At 41.6% G+C, this 18,455-nt stretch overlaps 1 protein-coding gene across 4 annotated transcripts in view; it reads right to left on the reverse strand.

The window, feature by feature from the left end:
• The window catches only part of LOC142387984 (leucine-rich repeat and fibronectin type III domain-containing protein 1-like protein), a 470,255-nt gene that overhangs the window by 274,085 nt on the left and 177,715 nt on the right, over positions 1 to 18,455 (reverse strand). For all 4 annotated transcript variants that reach the window (XM_075472790.1, XM_075472789.1, XM_075472787.1 and 1 more), the window contains exon 4: positions 5,266 to 5,385. The gene's annotated coding sequence lies outside the window, so the exon portion shown is untranslated. The remainder of the gene's footprint in view (positions 1 to 5,265; positions 5,386 to 18,455) is intronic.

The raw sequence follows: 18,455 nt of genomic DNA on the forward strand, positions 1-18,455 counted from the left end.
CGAGCTAAAACTGGTTATCGGGGTATTTAAATATCCACATTCATCTTCAACCAGTCCTGGTATAAGCGGGTTCACTTCCTCTTCATCTTCCCTGTCCGACGACCACTGGAAGCAGATTACAGGCGCTGCAGCTAAAGGCTGCACGGATGGATTTGCAGTGATGTTGTGTTTGCACTGTGTGTATCTGCATCAATCTGTGTGTCTACAGGAGATAAAGACTCTGAAACAGGAAGCCTGAAGGCAGCCGTGGTGAGGTGAGGTCTGCGGGGAGCCGAGGCTCTCCCATCGTCCACACATGTTAACACATGAAGCAGCAGCCCGGAGGGTCAGACTGAGGACACAACGCTCTGTGAGAGGTCACGTTTAGCCTCTAAGAGCCGAATGCTCCCGATGATTCCAGGCACTTTGAATATTGGGTCGACGGCAGGTGAGGAGCGGGTTCTCTAAGTCTCTGATAGCTGCACTGAACAAACATCAGGGGATCTTTTAGGATAGAATCCCAATCTACAAGATTTTGTGGATCTTTTTAAATCATTCTAATCGACTGATTCAGTGTGGATCGCTTTCACTCGAGCCTAAAGATCCAAACCAAACCTCTGCATCTGGTTTTTATTCTAATGGTGTAATAATTACACAATCTGCCTGATTCTTCTCATATGTCACATGAAGACCATGCATGATGTGAGCTCGAAATCGATTAAAACAACTTGTACCGAATTTGATTCATGACTCATCCTTTTTTGCATTAAGAAACTGAAAGTAATTAAGTAACTTTTACTCAAATTACATTTTAAATGAAGTAATTTTGTACTTTTACTCAAGTAAATTTTGAGATGGGTAATTTTACTTTTACTCTGAGTAGAATTTAGGCAAAGTAAAGATACTTTTACTTAATTACAATTTTTCAGTACTCTTTCCACCTCCGGTAGGAACGACTTACATTTACTTGAGTAAGTTTTTGAAAACATTATACTTCTAGGAGTAGTTTTAAATCTCTATACTTTTTACTTTTCCTTGAGTAGATGTGTGCAGCAGAAACTGTCCTCTTACTCCGCTACATTAGGCTACAATGAGCTGGTTACTTTTCTTCTTACCTCTTTGGTATTCTACGCCTCATTATTTTTATCCCCCCGCCTCATTTTAATGTTTTATTCTGACAGAGAGAGAGACTTCCGCCAAAGGCTCTACCACCTGACTGTGTTCCACCAATCAGACGCAGCCGTGCAGTCTGGTCACGTGACCGTACTCGATCTCAGCGGCGGGACGGGTTAGCTTTAGCATTAGCAGTCGTAGCAAACAAAGAAAGAAACAGATGAAAAATGTCAGAACCAACGGTGGGAAATGAAGACGCAGACGAGGCCTCATACTGAAAGCATGTTTACCTTACAAAGAGTGAGAAACAGCAGCTACATTATGTGTCTTCTGTGTCAACCAAAACAAACGCACATTTCAGCAGAAACTCAACATCTAACTTGAGGAAACATGTAGCGCTAAGTTTCCTAAACTCGTTTCCCCCCATGGATAGGTGAATGTTTGTTTTTTAGGTTACATATGGGTTACATATGTTGTAACCCATATCACCCTATCATCAAAACTGTGCAAGCATCGGAGCTGGAGGAAGGTCACCTGTGTGTGTTGTTCAGCTGGAGTGTGACAGCACCTGAATACCAGAGGAAGGAGCCTGAAGCTCTGAACACTCAGCCGGAAAATCACGGATCCCAGGAGAACGTATATTTGACACACTCTGTGTAACTTAACAGAATCCAGACACAAAGGCTTAATTTCACCGCACATAATCAATGGAAGTGTCACGTCCATGGGGTTTTCCCCCATGTTTTGAGTTCTTGGTTTTGTGTTTTATCATGTTTTGCTTTGTTTCATGTCTTGGTTTTCTGGCTCATATTTAGTTTTAGTTTTCTAGTCCACATCCTGTATTTTTGTTTTTTCCATTTGCTTTTCCCTCACTTATCAGTGATAAGTACCTTTCAGTATGTAGTTTCCAGGCTCCCCTTTGATTTTGGGATTTCCTTCTCCGTCTTCACCTCTCATGCCACAGACTTTTTCTTGTCATGCCAAGTCTTTTTGTTTTCGTGCCACAGTTATATTCATGTTTCTATATCACAGCTTAGTTCTTTAAATTTGATTCTTTGATTTTTGTGAATAAACCAAGTTTTGTTTTGTTTTCTACCTCTGGAGTCCGCATCCGTGTCCTGCCAAACCCAACCGTCACTGACAGAAGGAATTCACAAACTGAAAGGGAAACCTGGAAACTAAATCCTGAACTGGATGATTGGTGAATGAGTGCAGCTGGGGACAATGAATGCAGGTGACGTGAGTGAACTAATGACCTGGCATGGGAAGTGAGGGAAAAGCAAATGGAAAAACTAAAATACAGGATGTGGACTAGAAAACTAAACATGAGCCAGAAAACCAAGACATGAAACAACCCAAAACATGATAAAACACAAAACCAAGAACTCAAAACATGGGGAAAACCCCATGGACGTGACAGGAATAAGATTTATTTATCACAAATCAAGGCAAGGTAATTTTATTTATAGAGCACAATTCGTACACAAGGCAATTCAAAGTGCTTCACAGCTACATAAAATCACAAGAAGGCAATAAAATCATTAAAAAGAAATAAAAAAGATAAAAAATAAAATAATAATAATAATAATAATAAAAAAAAACAAAATAAAAACATTAAAAATAATCATTAATTAATTCATTTAAAAGTTAAGAGTGCAGATAAAATACTTTCAGGTGTCATATGCACAGCTAAATAGAACTGTTTTCAGCCTGGATTTAAACATGGTCAGAGTTGACATGCAGGATGGTGGGGAAGCAGATTTTCCCACCTGAGCAGCCACAGAAGAGGAGGAAATGTCAGTTTTCTTCTCCTCTCAGCTCTGCAGAGACTCTGGAAAAGATCTCCTTTAAGCATATAGAGAAATATTAATTTCCTCTCTTGTCCGTGCACTGCGGCTCTGACCCCAGCAATCCTCTTACGGCTCCTTTTCTTGGACACTCGTGGCGTTGTTGAGGCAGTTTGTCGCAGCTTATTCCATTGTGAGTCAGTCTGGATTAAGTTTCCTTCTTGACATTCTACTGTTGAAGCGGCTTCACTGCAGTGTGGAATTAACTTGCGTGACCTCGGGGCTATGAACCGAAGATGTGATGAAACATGACACGCATCACTTCGTGTGCACGTTCACCAGCCGCCACGGAAGTGTTGCTCAGAACTGTGGCGCACGGGATGATGTGGCATTTTACACATCTGCCCGGCGCCTCACAGCAGGAATAAAGCACGGCAGCGCCCGCTGTGCACGAGGCAGCATAATGGCTGCCGTGGCCTTCAAACGCACGGCAGGACCAACAGGAATAAAGCATTCTGTCAGTGTCATCAGCTGCGTTATGCACCGGCAGCACGAGAACAGGCCAGAAAACCGATCTGCACACCGAGCATGTCCAAGGTTGAGAGATGTTAATCCAAGAAGCTGTTGCTTCATCTCACTTTATCAGGCAGAAACAACTCGTACGCCCACGTTCCAAGAGAGGGGAAATAAGTTGCATTTCCTTATAACTCCATGTGGCTCGACTGGGGTAGAGTTACGCCATTTTACAGCTGCATCTCCCCAAACTTATATTTTAAGTGCAGCTATTGTGCTTTAATAACAGACAAAAGGTTGCAGTAAAATATCACAACTATATGAGTATTTTTAATTGCTTTGACCACGATAACTGTACAAATCTGATACCGTGTGAGTATTTTATCAAAGAGCACAGCTTCTTACGCTGAGGCTGGGTTAGAATAGCTGAATCGTGTCGGCTGCCGCCTGTGCACAAAGACTTGAAGGCCCGTTTCAAATTTTCAAAAGAAGAAAAATGGCACAAGTATACATTTTTTTCTACCTGAAGCTCAACGGCCTTATAGCCTTTTTTCTGTGATAAACATGTACAAACCAATTTTTTTTTTTAGCACACATTACTATACCCCACACATTCACATCCTTCATATGGTGTTCGGGTGAGTTTGACCCGCATACACAGAGACACAATGTTACATTATTATCATCAAAGCACACAGAAGCTGTTTGTTCTCACTTTCTTTTTTAGATGTTACTCCAGAACATTGTAAAAATCTGAAATTTTCTTGCACTATACACTTTACACCTGCACATAAAGGGGGTGAAACAGAGAGATAAATACCTCTGAACTACAGTACAGTCTTCCAGCATCAGTACGACCAAAAGATTTAGCTGCCAGAGGACTTTGGAACTCATATTTGAAGAGAGTCGGGCACACATAGCGATGTGGAAGAGGAAGATTTCTCCAAATATGAGGATAATTTAGATCTGAATCTGAAAGTGAATTTGAAGATGGCCTCCAGTTGGAATATGCATCACAAGGAGCACCACAGGTGGAGAAGCCCAAGAGCTGGAAGAGCCTCAGAGATATATTTGTCTAAGAATGGACAAATTGAACGGTCTTCGTCCCCAGTGACAGAACCCAAGTATTGAGTATGGTGGATTTTTAACATCAATTATAACCTTATTACAGAAAGAGTGGTCACGCTTCCATTGTTAATTGTGATCTAGTAGAGACTGATTGTATTCATTAAACATATATATTATCTCAGTTGTTTGAAATTGAGACAAGGACAACATATGTTAATGGTTTATGAAGTAAAATTTTATGTTTAAATTGTTTTTAAAGCCCCAAATATGTCCAAAAGTGACCGACGTGATGTCTCGCGTGAGATAGCCTCCTGTTGACGGAAGAAGCTCTGATTGAGAGCAGGTACTGGCTTGATTAAATTAATTCTGGACTCTCTATCCGACCACATGAAGACCTCGGGACACTTCGGTTTGGCTTTAGGGACCCTCTACTCACTACCACGTAAGTGTTATGTTGCTTGGAGCTGTAGAAGAGGTATAAAAATAGCGTTTTGTAGCGGTGACATGATATGCCCCCTTCACCTCCACGCTAACGACTTTTGGCTAAAAACGGTCAAATCGAAATTCTCAAAACACATCCGAATGACATGATTTTGATGTCAACTCAACGTATGTCCTCCCAACATCCCGTAAATTAATCTAAAGTGCATTCTACTCCAGATTATCCCTTTAACTAGAAATAGAGAAATAGCTCCTACTCCTTCTTTTCAAGCTCTGGAAGTCCCCGTTTTGGACATTTATTTTCTGATTCTACACACAGAGACAGAGACACACTAATCCATTAAATCCATTAAACACGACCTACCTGAGGAAGCAGGAAGTCTTGCAGGTGGAGTCGGCCCTTTTATGGGGGATTTAGATTCCAGTCACATCACTGGCTTCAGGGTTACAACGGGATGACAAGCTAACAAGGACACCCTTCCACCTGCAGAGAGGGGGAGGAGGGGGAGGAAGGCAGGGATGGAGAGGAGAAGAGAAATGTCAACACATTGCATCATTAATTCATTAGTATTCTCTGCTGCTGTCGCTCATGTCAGCCACCACCCCTCCGCTCCCCTCCACCCATCCCTCCTTCCTCTTTGCCCTCCCCTCAGGGCTGCAGAGCTCATTGTGTTTTCGTTCGGGTTCCTCAGCCAGACGCACACAACATGCTTCAGCTTCTCAGAGGTGCAAACGGCTAATCGGGACTCATTATGAAGCCTGAAACAGGCACGGAAAAACACTTTCAGTTCAAACTAATTGTTTTTCATCACAGCCAACATGAACCTCACGGTAATGTGTTTCAGAAGGAGGAGCTCTGAGTCTGCGTCATGTGTGTTGAGTCATTTCACCAGAAAATTAAGATGTTTTCCGTAGAGTTAATGCAGAAATAAACCGGTCTCCTGCTTAGCTGTCAGCACCATTCCTCTGCCAGCGCTCACACTTTCACCTCTAAAGCCATTTACAGAGTTCTCCTTTCCAGGTTTTCCTAAAACCTGAGCGTTTTCTGCTCTTTTTCCACAATAACTTTGTTTCATCTCGACCTAAATGTTCCTTTTCACCTGCCTTAGAATTGGTCATTCACTCCTTCCTTCACACCAGGCTTAAAAAGTAAAAGCTTACAAATGTTACTCCCAGTTTTAAGGAGAGAAAAAACACACTTTATCCACTGAAAAGGATTCAAACGGTCAAATGAACACAAAAGAGTTGAGCCCTGTGAAACAAATCAGTAGTTTAAATCTTACAAAGTCCCCAGACTTTTCATTCCTAAATTCTAGTGTCATTATTTCGTAATAAATACATAAGAGTTTGTAATTAACAAAACCAAAGTCTTTCCAGTTTTCTTTGGACAGCATAACAGTCGGCTCAGATCTGCAGGTTTCACAGCTTTGATTTAAAAGGAGAGGGATAGTAATACTTCTTTTTGGGAGTCTAGGAAACTCGTGGATGTGTTTTCTTTTATTCCAGGAGTTTGAGATTTAACTGAAAAGGTGCAAAGCAACGGGGTAAATAAAACGGATCAATGCATCAATGTATTCCACCAAATTAAGCTTTGATCTGCAGCTGCAGACGGGCTTTTATTTTGTAAAAGTCTGTTGCTCACAGGCTTTTATTTTGTAAAAGTCTGTTGCTGTCTGCTGTGGAACCGGAAAAGAAAGTAATCGGCGGATCCACCAAACATGGAGAAGGGTACGGAACTTTTACTCGGCCATTTTCATTTTAAAGTTCTTCCAGACGGCGGAGTCGACAGAACCAAAGTCATCTGTAAACTCTGCCAAGTTGAATTGTCTTCTCAGCGTAGTAGTTCCAGTCTAAAATATCACTTAAAGGCAAAACACACAACTGATAGCAGCAAGTCATTCAAGGAAACAGACAGTGGAGCGAGGCTTCTACATAAAAACTACAGAAAGATGCTGATGTTAAAAGTGTGTTTGCACAACAAATGTTATGGCACTTTCATTCATATGGCAGCACATTTAAAATAAAGCTAAATGCTAAAAGCTATACACTACTTTTGGATTCATTTTTGGATTTTGCGTACAAATGCGATTAATCGTGATTAATCAGGGAAATCATGTGATTAATTAGATTAAACATTTTAATCGTTGCCCAGCCCTAATAATTAAACATAATAAATAAATAAATAAATAGACTGTCCACTCGACCCCAAATAACATATCTTTGCACATAAAATCAAAAGCCTACGTGGTGTTAAAAGCCAAGGAAAAGAGGCGCGTTTTCAGAAGAGTTTTAAAATTAGACAGTGAGTGGGCTTCAGGCTTTAGTCTCCCAAGGCATGATGGGAAATGCGAGAAACGTCTAAACGAAGTCAAGAAGTTTGAAGTAAATTAGAACATGACACAGAACGACCTGTGGAAAACACAACGTGTCACAGTGAGCTGATTCTGCCCCTGAGGGGAAACTTTCCTCAAGTTTATGTGTCATGCAGGTGAGTTCCATCACATTCTGCAGTTCTGTGCATTGAGATTAAGAACATACAGCATATATATATATATTTATATATTTACTGGAATCTCATTTTGTAAATTGACTAACTTGGAATCGCTCGAGGGCTTAATGTGCACTTCAGCTCAGTTAATTTACCTTGGGTGGTCATGAAGGATGGAGGGCTGGTAATTAAACGTGTTCATAAAATGAAGCCTAAGTAAAAACAAGCAAAATGAGAAGAAAAATACAACAAAACCGAACGATAAGCTGCAGCCGAGTTTGATAAGACAGTCTGAATCCCTTCCAAACAAAACAAGGTCTGAAAAACAGTGTTCACGGAGGGGAAATAAGGAAAAAATAAGATGAAGAAAAAGGAGAGGAAGGAGGAAGAAGCTCGGTGTGTTGGATCGCAGAAAATAACTTTTAAAACAGCAGGAAGCTGCAGAACCACAGAAGACAAAAAGAGAACTTTTACTTTCATATCGTGCACCAAATCCAGTGAAACTCTTCCAAAAAACCCAACAACAGAGGCGTTAAATAAGCGTAAGCAGCACACATACGGACACCAGCTCGGTTCATCTGATGCTGCCGTTGGTCTGTAAAGTTTTAATCGATGTGCATCTCAGAACTTCTGGTACCTTTGGGGCCTCAGAGACATCTCGGCTCAACAGAACCGAACCCGGAGAAGCTGCTTTCAGTTTTTATGGATAGTTCGCCTCTTTTGACATGAAGCTGTATGACATCCCATATCAGCAACATCATTTATGAACATCTTCTTACCCCCTGCTGCGTCCTGTGAGCCGAGTTTTGGTGTTGATGAAGGTAGCTGTGTAGACCGTGCAGACCGAAGCACAGACCGAGCAGTCCCCTGCTTCCGAGCAGCAAACACCGTAACAGGTGCGGCTGTCGGCAGGCGGCAGCAGGCAGTGATACGAAGGGAGAGAAAATAGGGCCAAGAGATTGTGAGGTCTGACTTTTTCCTGGAGAACCATTTTGTGATGCAAATGTATTACTCTGTGGAACGCATATTGTTTTGAGAAGCAAAACACTTTATGTTTTAAACCCCAGCCAACTAGCCGGACTACCTTCATCGACACCAAAACGAGGCTGGAACTCTGCTCACAGGACGCAGCAGGGGGTAAGAAGATGTTCATAAATGATGTTGCTGATATGGGATGTTATACAGCTTCATGTCAAAAGAGGCGAACTATCCCTTTATGGGTGTTACTGAAAGATGCTTTTGGTGATAAACTGAAAATACACCAGAGCTGTTTTTATCTTAGAAAACGATGAAAATGTTTAGGACTAACACACAGAAGCTGTGATTTACTCATAATGCTTCATTATGAGTAAAATACTCAGCATCAGCTTCAAACTGCCCCAAAGATGGGCCACACTCCACCACTGTCCACAACTTTCTGAGTAATTCTTTTAGCAAAGAAACCGCAAAGAAGTCCACCTTAAAGCAGGAGACAGAGGAGGTGAAGTCCACCTTAAAGCAGGAGACGGAGGAGGTGAAGTCCACCTTAAAGCAGGAGACGGAGGAGGTGAAGTCCACCTTAAAGCAGGAGACGGAGGAGGTGAAGTCCACCTTAAAGCAGGAGACAGAGGAGGTGAAGTCCACCTTAAAGCAGGAGACAGAGGAGGTGAAGTCCACCTTAAAGCAGGAGACGGAGGAGGTGAAGTCCACCTTAAAGCAGGAGACGGAGGAGGTGAAGTCCACCTTAAAGCAGGAGACGGAGGAGGTGAAGTCCACCTTAAAGCAGGAGACGGAGGAGGTGAAGTCCACCTTAAAGCAGGAGACGGAGGAGGTGAAGTCCACCTTAAAGCAGGAGACGGAGGAGGTGAAGTCCACCTTAAAGCAGGAGACAGAGGAGGTGAAGTCCACCTTAAATCAGGAGATGGAGGAGGTGAGGTCCACCTTAAATCAGGTAATGCTGATGGACACTCAGGTGTCTCAGCACTCCTGACTGATAGCTGCATCAGCATTAGCTCGACTACACAACAGCGGATTAGCGTTAGCACCGCCTGGTACTACACAAGAAGGGATTAGCCTTAGCACGTGCTAATGCCGTAGGCTAAAAGATTAGCAGTAGCTGTACAGCAGAATGGCTTCAGGAGAAGCGATTAGCTACAGTCTGACTCGATGCTAAAGATGATCAGAAGCCTTAAGGAATGAACGGCACAGGATTTACCATCAAGACTGTCAGAAAGCAGGGACTGGAAATATTAACAGGGCTTTATGGTGCAACCGCTCACGCCATCAAATAATGCAAAAACACATTAATAACCAGAAATGATGTATATTTATCTGTATTTCCATCCGTCCATCAGCTGTCTCTGTCCTACAGCAGGTGAGAGGTCTGCAGCCTTCCACTGTGCAGCAGGCTGCTCTGAAAGTGAATTGTAATTATGATAATTACAACAATGTTGATGAAATGTCAGATCTGTGGGTGCTCATCAAAACAATACAAAAAGCCAATATTCTAAAATGTCAGATGTAGTAATTATATTTCTGTTGTTCACTTCTTGTAAAAATTTAATTCCTGCAAATCTATTAGAGCAAAAGAGAGTATTTTTTTATTTTTGTAATTTCTCTGGAGCAGAGTGAGTTAATGTTTAAATCCTTTCCATACGTCACCTGTACAGCAGCAGCGACCCTAAAAGTGATGAAAGTGTTGCTAGTTTGAGGCTTGTGTGCATTTTTATGTTTTTATTAGGGCTGGGCAACGATTCAAATGTTTAATCTAATTAATCTCATGATTTCCCTGATTAATCATGATTAATCGCATTTGTACACAAAATCCAGAACATGAATTCAAAAGTAGTGTAAAGCTTTTAGCGTTTAGCTTTATTTTAAATGTGCTGCCATATGAATGAAAGTGCCATAACATTTGTTGTGCAAACACACTTTTAACATCAGCATCTTTCTGTAGTTTTTATGTAGAAGCCTCGCTCCATTGTCTGTCTTTAGTCCTCGCTGCAGCTGGCCCCGGTTTGAGTCCCGCATCGGACGGCCCTGTGCTGCATGTTGTTCCCCCTCTCTCTGCCCCCTGCTTCCTGTCTCTCTGAACTTTCCTATCCATTAAAGGCACAAAAGTCCCAAAAAAAAGAATAAAAAAAAAAAACTGCGTTAATGCGCAATAAAATATCAATCAATGTTAAATAATTTGTGAGTTAACGCGATAATAATGAGTTAACTCACCCAGCCCTAATTTTTATCCAATTAAAATCTATTTTCCAATGTCTAATTTCACTTCTTGTGTTTACTTTAATGAAGAAAAATAATCTCCAGCTGCTTGAGGATGTGGTTCCTGAGTTCGGGTTCACATTAATATAACTAGAAAAATATGTTAGCAACATGGGGGGAAAGAGTAATAACTGTCAGTCATACTGCTCTACAGAAAAGAGGAATTATTTCTATGTTATACAAGCAGCTGTCAAGTGTCAGTTGTAATTACAGAAGAGCTGCTCCTCCTGCAACAAGCGTTGTAAGAGGAATGAAGAGTTACAGTCTGTCAAGCTGCGACGCTGCTGGCATGAAGGGCCGAGCACAAAGGAAATACAGCTGCTGCTGAGTCTCACATGAAGGAGAGAAAAAGGGGAATTTAAAGGGGTTTCAGGCTCAGCCACTCTCTGTAAACTCAAACTTAAGCTGCTGAGACGCGGAAGTGAAAGCTGCAGATTTCGGGTAATCACCTCGCCTGCAATCACAGAATGCTTTGAAATACGAGCGTCACATTTCATTGACATTTAACCAGGACAAAAAACAGAAATCTCTCCACACCTTCGCTCATCTTTAGCTTTGAGATCAACACTCTTCAGAGAGTTTTCTGAGAGCAGAAGACCCCCCCCAGGGTCATTCAGTTTGTTAATACTTCCCCATTTTCTCATTTAAACGGCCGATTCTTCAAAATGTGGAAGCACAAATCCCACCCGTGTAGCTTCTTTATGGCTAAAGGTGTAGCGTTAAAAACTCATAGCTGAAACCTTAACATTTTGAGATGTCAAAAGGGAGAAATATGCACGTAAAACTCATGAATGTGCTCCAGCTGGCCACTGCTGAGAAAGCAGTTCAGGTAATCCCATCTGTTTATTTCATCGTGTGACACGGACCACGATGGGAAATATATGAGCAATTGTTTGTTTTTTTGGCCAAAAGTTTAACAAGTAGAACGTTAATAAAATATACTCATTTAAGTTGCCATCAATTTAACTTAATTCCAGCTTAAACTGATGTTTTCATCAACATTTTTTAGAAGATGGGAATGAAAAAGGTAAAAAAAAAAAGAAGAAAATTCCACTGAAGTGTACAATTACAAGATTTGATGAATTGTTTCTGTCCATTTTCATTTCACTAGGCCTACTGATGATTAAATAATCCCCACAATCCTTTGATGTCTCCGTGTCTGCCTTTCAGGCTGTTAGGAACAAAAATGACAAACGGCTGATTCGCCATGACCACAGCGGAGGAGACGCATCCGAGTAGATTAGGTCTTTAAAAGGCCGCCGACTTTATCAGTAACTGAGTTAACTGTGGGCATATTAATGTGACACTAGAAAAAACTGTGGTTTTCTACATTTAAAAGAGATTTAAATGAGCATCTGGGGGCAGGAAAGGGCGGACTCACCTGGTTTTTATTTAGCTCTGCTCCGCTTCCAAAACCCTGGAAACACAGGAATACTGGCTTAGATCAGAGGTGGGTAGTAACGAGTTACATTTACTTGAGTAAGTTTTTGAAATAATTATACATCTAGGAGTAGTTTTAAATCTCTATACTTTTTACTTTTACTTGAGTAGATGTGTGCAGCAGAAACTGTCCTCTTACTCCGCTACATTAGGCTACAATGAGCTGGTTACTTTTCTTCTTACCTCTTTGGTATTCTACGCCTCATTATTTTTATCCCCCCGCGTACGCCTCATTTTAATGTTTTATTCTGACAGAGAGAGAGACTTCCGCCAAAGGCTCTACCACCTGACTGTGTTCCACCAATCAGACGCAGCCGTGCAGTCTGGTCACGTGACCGTACTCGATCTCAGCGGCGGGACGGGTTAGCTTTAGCATTAGCAGTCGTAGCAAACAAAGAAAGAAACAGATGAAAAATGTCAGAACCAACGGTGGGAAATGAAGACGCAGACGAGGCCTCATACTGAAAGCATGTTTACCTTACAAAGAGTGAGAAACAGCAGCTACATTATGTGTCTTCTGTGTCAACCAAAACAAACGCACATTTCAGCAGAAACTCAACATCTAACTTGAGGAAACATGTAGCGCTAAGTTTCCTAAACTCGTTTTTCCCCCATGGATAGGTGAATGTTTGTTTTTTAGGTTACATATGGGTTACATATGTTTTAAACATTTCCTAAGTCTCTTTTATTTTTTATTGAAGTTCTTTAATTAACCTGGATTATTTTAATTTAAGCTTTTTTGTAACGAATTAATTAATTTTAATCTATTTTATCAATTGGATAAACTCTAATTGGCCTAAAGATGATTATTTAGTATTTTTGTCTGTCTGATTGAATGCTTGTGTTAACAAATAAATCAGACGTTACTCAACAGTTACTCAGTACTTGAGTAGTTTTTTCACCGAGCACTTTTTTACTCTTACTCAAGTAATTATTTGGATGAATACTTTTTACTTTTACTTGAGTCATATTATTCTGAAGTAACAGTACTTTTACTTGAGTACCATTTTTGGCTGCTCTACCCACCTCTTGTCATAGATACAGATCTGTGTGGAATTAAGTACAACGAATTCAGCTGATCGGCATCAGAAAAGGAGGCAAGTCGTGCAATAAACTTCAGACCTTTAGAATGGCAACGATGATCATTTAATCTATTGATAAAAGAAGATTTCTGATTTTCTGTGTCAGCATTCTCCCTTCTTCTTCTTCTTCTCCATCTCCATGTTTTCACGGCTCTCTGCTTTCAGGTGCAAACGCACAGCAGTGATGCAGAGTGGTCTCAGTCCGTGTTACAGAGGGATTACTGTACTGAGCAATGCATTCACTCACACTGGAGTGGTGTAACACAAAGATCCCGGTGTGTGTCGGAGATCCTGAATTACAACAGACACAGCTGGGATTCGGGGTCTTTTTGTTCTACTTCTGCAGACTTTTGCTCAACCTCGTGTCCTCTCAAGTTCAGCAACATCCATTAAGCTGCTTTTAATCGCCCCAAACCGGTGTGATGTGCAACTTTTAGTGTTTATGGTTCTGAGATCCAATCCAACACTGTTCAGGATACATCTTATCTACGTCAAAAAGCTGTATTCAGCTGACTGAAAGCTGCAGAATCTTGTTTTTCAGCCAACTGTTTGAAGAGCTGCAGACAGAACGCTCACATTTAAATGCCAAACAAGTCACAGATCACGTATGGACAGGAGAGGCTGGTAATCGCTTTTTGATCAATTATACATCAGATCTACATCATTAGAAAGATATTAAAGTAAACATTTCACGTTTTTGGCAGAAATGGGTTGAAAACACGTTTGCTTTTGACATCTGAAGCAGCTTGGAGGCATTTTTAACCCTCAGGCATCCTATGTGAGCAGATCAGGGTTCCAGGATGATGCACACGTCAGTGTGTGCGGTGTACAGAGCTCAGAGGGAAACTCCAGAAGCTCCTAACTGCTGAGCTACCTCAGACGCACTCAGGTGCACTTATAAGGAATCTCACTCATAGTGTTCCAGCCCATGCAAGCAGGGATGAACCTCAATAATAAATACAGCGGTTTCTCCAAAACTCAATTTATCCAGATCATTCCAAAGCATCCAATCAGCAACAAGGTTTCCCAAGCTGGTGCCTTGTTGTTGCCATCCTGGAGGAAACCTGCCGGCTCAGTTACTGAGACTGAAGGCAGGCAGTAGTCTACTTCTGCATCTGTCAGGGACCAGCAGCCCCTTCTATCTTTGTTTTAAAGATTCCACTGAGACTGAAGCTCGCCACTGATAAATCTGACACACACAACCTTTGAGGCGGTGCTAATCTTCCAACTAATCATGTAATGCATTCACCATTTAGTACACAAGCCCGAGGTTTTACTCTTGGTGCACCGTGGCTTTCAGAGCTCATGAAAGAGTGACTTAGCGGTAATCTTAGTTAGATTAGTCACATTAATCCTGCCGCAGTGTGATCTGTGTCGCCGGAGCAATAACATCATGAAAGAGGCGAACAAAACCTTTCAGACAGAAGTTACAGTGATGATGATGTCACATGAGAGGAATAAAACCAGACTGGAAGGGCCTGTCGCAGGCACATCACCAGACACTTTTCACCGGGGCACCTGTCCCTGTAAACATTCCCACATTCATCCTTCAGACTACGTTAAAACTGATGTGCCAAGGAAGAATAACATAGGCACGATTCATTATTTCAACCAGTAACCTCCTTCAGCCGATGCTGCATAGAGCTACCAAAGAGTGAAGTGAAGAGGTTGTATTCGGAGGCTTTGGGTGTGTCTGTGCATGTTCAGCGAATGGAGCGTGTGGAAGGTAAGATACTGCGGCACGCATGTCCTTTATCAGCGGGTAGTAGCCACACATTGTGCCAATCGAAGCGTAGTCGGCTGTATGAACCACTACATACTGATGGATTGCCGTCATCGTGGTCATGGACATCAGGAAATTCTCACAGAGTCAGAAGCAAAAAGGAGAACTGAGAGTGAAGTGGAGGGAGGTGAGAGGCCCTATAGGCCACTGTCTATGCATGAAATCTGCACAATATCGTTTAGCTTACTGTTGCTTGTTTTTAAATTCATTTAAATTATTTTATTTATTTCTCTTTATATTCTTTTATGTATTTTAGTGCTTCTTCCGCTTCCTGCTGCAATGCTTTTATTTTATGTAAAGCACTTTGAATTGTTTGTACATGAAATGTGCTACAAATAAATTTGATTTGATTTGATGATAATTTCTTACACCAAATACACAACATTTAGGCTTAAACAGTGTCTGGTTCCATGAAAAACGCGAGACAATATCCTATTCTGCCTATTAAAGCCTATTTACTAAACTACCTTAGGCATTATAAATGGGTAAAATGTGGGTAGGTAAAAGTTTAAAGGGCTACTCAATCAGGGGAATAACTTATCAGACCATATCAGGGGCTCTTAATTTAAGATTCTGACTTTTTATTTTGCAACATTCCGTCTTGTGGAAGTATTTATTGACTGTGCTGCAGTAAGATTAAAACATGTTCAGTACCTGGACTGAAATATTGTTCATTATTTTGTTGCATACTGTGGATTTTAGTAATATTTCCTCTTGTAAAAAGCTGACTTGATTATATTTGATGAGCTAGAGAAGGAGGAATTGAAAAGCTAAATGGCTGAACTCAAAGGTGTTTTTATAGCCTGTAGCTCTGTTAAACCTGTTGAGGTTCATGCAAATTTGAATAAATGTTCTTATACATCTAGTACAGGCTGATTTTCTGTATACAGTAAGGCAGTGTTGGTGTTCTGGGGGGCCTGGGCCCCCGTACAGCTGTATGCTCAGCAACGTCCCTGGCCTGGCGTGTGAAAACAATTGAAATTATTCATTTAAAGTAGTTTTTTTAAGCTTGTCCAGGTATAGGTGAGGAAAAAAAGCCACAATGTATCACTGAAGTTCAGAGGGTTAACAGGTACCCTTTGTTTAGTCTGACCCGACAGTATCTGGACAAACTGGTCAAACAACATAGATCCAGGGGCTGGACTGGACTGCTGGCTTAGCTTTGAGCTGACTGTAGTTTAAGGGGACACACTGTGAATTCATTTTAAAGTTACTGATCCCCAAAAGCTCACAAACAGACTTCGACTGGATACCATCAACATCGGTTAATTCACAAGCTGTTGCCTTATCAAAACCGCCAAAATATAAGACATCTGGCAAGGCATCTTTATTTATACAGCGCATTTCATACACCAGGCAACTCGACGTGCTTTACATAAAGACAAGGCATTTAAAAGAACAACATAAAAACAAACAATTTAAAGAGACAAAAAAATAGAATAAAACATTAAAAGCTATCAAAGAAGAGGGGAAAAAGAAAGATATAAACTCAACCATAAGCACACCGAAAGAGAAATATTTTTAACCTGGATTTAAAAGTGCTCACAGCTGGGTCTGATTTCAGTTCTGCTGGTAGTTTGTTCCAGTTGTTTGTAGCATAACGGCTAAAAGCTGCTTCACCGGGTCCAGTTTGAACTCTGGGCTCCACTATCTGACCTGAGTCAGCAGATCTCAGAGCTCTGCTGGGTTTATACTCTACCAGCATGTCATTCATGTGTTCTGGACCTAAACCATTCTGTGATTTGTAGACGAGCAGCAGAACTTTAAAATCTATTCTGTATCTGACCGGGAGCCAATGTAAAGACTTGAGAACTGGGGTGATGTGATCTCTTTGTTCCAATGCTGTGTGTCCTGGTGGGGATCCGTCTCAGGTCCAAGTGAATTAATGAAAGCACAAAGGCAACAAATGAATTAATTAGTGGCAGCGGTTATCACCGCAGCATAAGAAATCTCAGCTGCATAACTCCAGCTTATTTTAGTCTTTTTCCTCCTTGACTGTTATCTCATCTGCCACCTCCCTCGTCCTTGTTTCCTCGCAGGAACCGTCCTCCATCTGTCTGCCTGCAGTCAGCTGTCAGCTCTGACTGATGGCCAAGTGTATGATACTGTCGGGCTTTGATTGCCAGGGTCTTGTTATCTGTCACCCTGACGAAGGGGAAACTCAATCTCAGTTTCAGCTGCAAAATGGTTTCCCCGGGCAACACCCAGCGACGGGGAAACAACACATGCGGTGGCGGCTGTGCTGCTGCTCTCAGTGTGAGAAGCTGCCATTTATCAGCGTCCGTCCGTCAGTCCGGGAGCGTTTGTGTGAGAAGATCATGTCAGAAGAAGAGAGTGTGATGGTGGATGTGCGTTCTGAAGACGGTGAATGTGTGTGCTGGTGGCATTTATCACCATCTGTGACAAGGTGTGTTTACTTTGTTCACCGTTCATGTGCAGGAAGGGATGGTTTCAGGCATGATCCAGGACAGGATCACACAGGAATATGTGCTCATGTGTGTCAACATGAGGCCGCCATGTTAGTCAATAGTTCACAGCTCGGGGGTTGGGACACGGCAACGAAGGTCACATGATGGATTTCTGATGGGAGCGATGGTTGGCGTGGCGCCCTGCTTCCTCCATCCGTTCCAGTCTCAGGAGGCCAGTCTAATCTGATGAATGGAATTGTGTTCCACTCAGATTATTAGATTTTTTTAACCACATTCTGCAGATGACTCGGGATTATAAAATCAGGATTTTATTAGAGCAGAGCAGCAGGCTGGAAACGCTTGAAGTGAGTCTTAATGTGGTGATTTTCAGTCCCAGTTTCTGACAAAAGAAACAGAAAAATACTTGTACAGAGGTGGGTAGTAACGAGATACATTTACTTGAGTAAGTTTTTGAAAACATTATACTGCTAGGAGTAGTTTTAAATCTCTATACTTTTTACTTTTACTTGAGTAGATGTGTGCAGCAGAAACTGTCCTCTTACTCCGCTACATTAGGCTACAATGAGCTGGTTACTTTTCTTCTTACCTCTTTGGTATTCTACGCCTCATTATTTTTATCCCCCGCGTACGCCTCATTTTAATGTTTTATTCTGACAGAGAGAGAGACTTCCACCAAAGGCTCTACCACCTGACTGTGTTCCACCAATCAGACGCAGCCGTGCAGTCTGGTCACGTGACCGTACTCGATCTCAGCGGCGGGACGGGTTAGCTTTAGCATTAGCAGTCGTAGCAAACAAAGAAAGAAACAGATGAAAAATGTCAGAACCAACGGTGGGAAATGAAGACGCAGACGAGGCCTCATACTGAAAGCATGTTTACCTTACAAAGAGTGAGAAACAGCAGCTACATTATGTGTCTTCTGTGGCAACCAAAACAAACGCACATTTCAGCAGAAACTCAACATCTAACTTGAGGAAACATGTAGCGCTAAGTTTCCTAAACTCGTTTTTTCCCCATGGATAGTTGAATGTTTGTTTTTTAGGTTACATATGGGTTACATATCCAATCAATCCAATCCACTTT

Source organism: Odontesthes bonariensis, chromosome 9 (assembly GCF_027942865.1).
Source record: "Odontesthes bonariensis isolate fOdoBon6 chromosome 9, fOdoBon6.hap1, whole genome shotgun sequence".
In the NCBI taxonomy this organism is placed as follows: Eukaryota; Metazoa; Chordata; class Actinopteri; order Atheriniformes; family Atherinopsidae; genus Odontesthes; species Odontesthes bonariensis.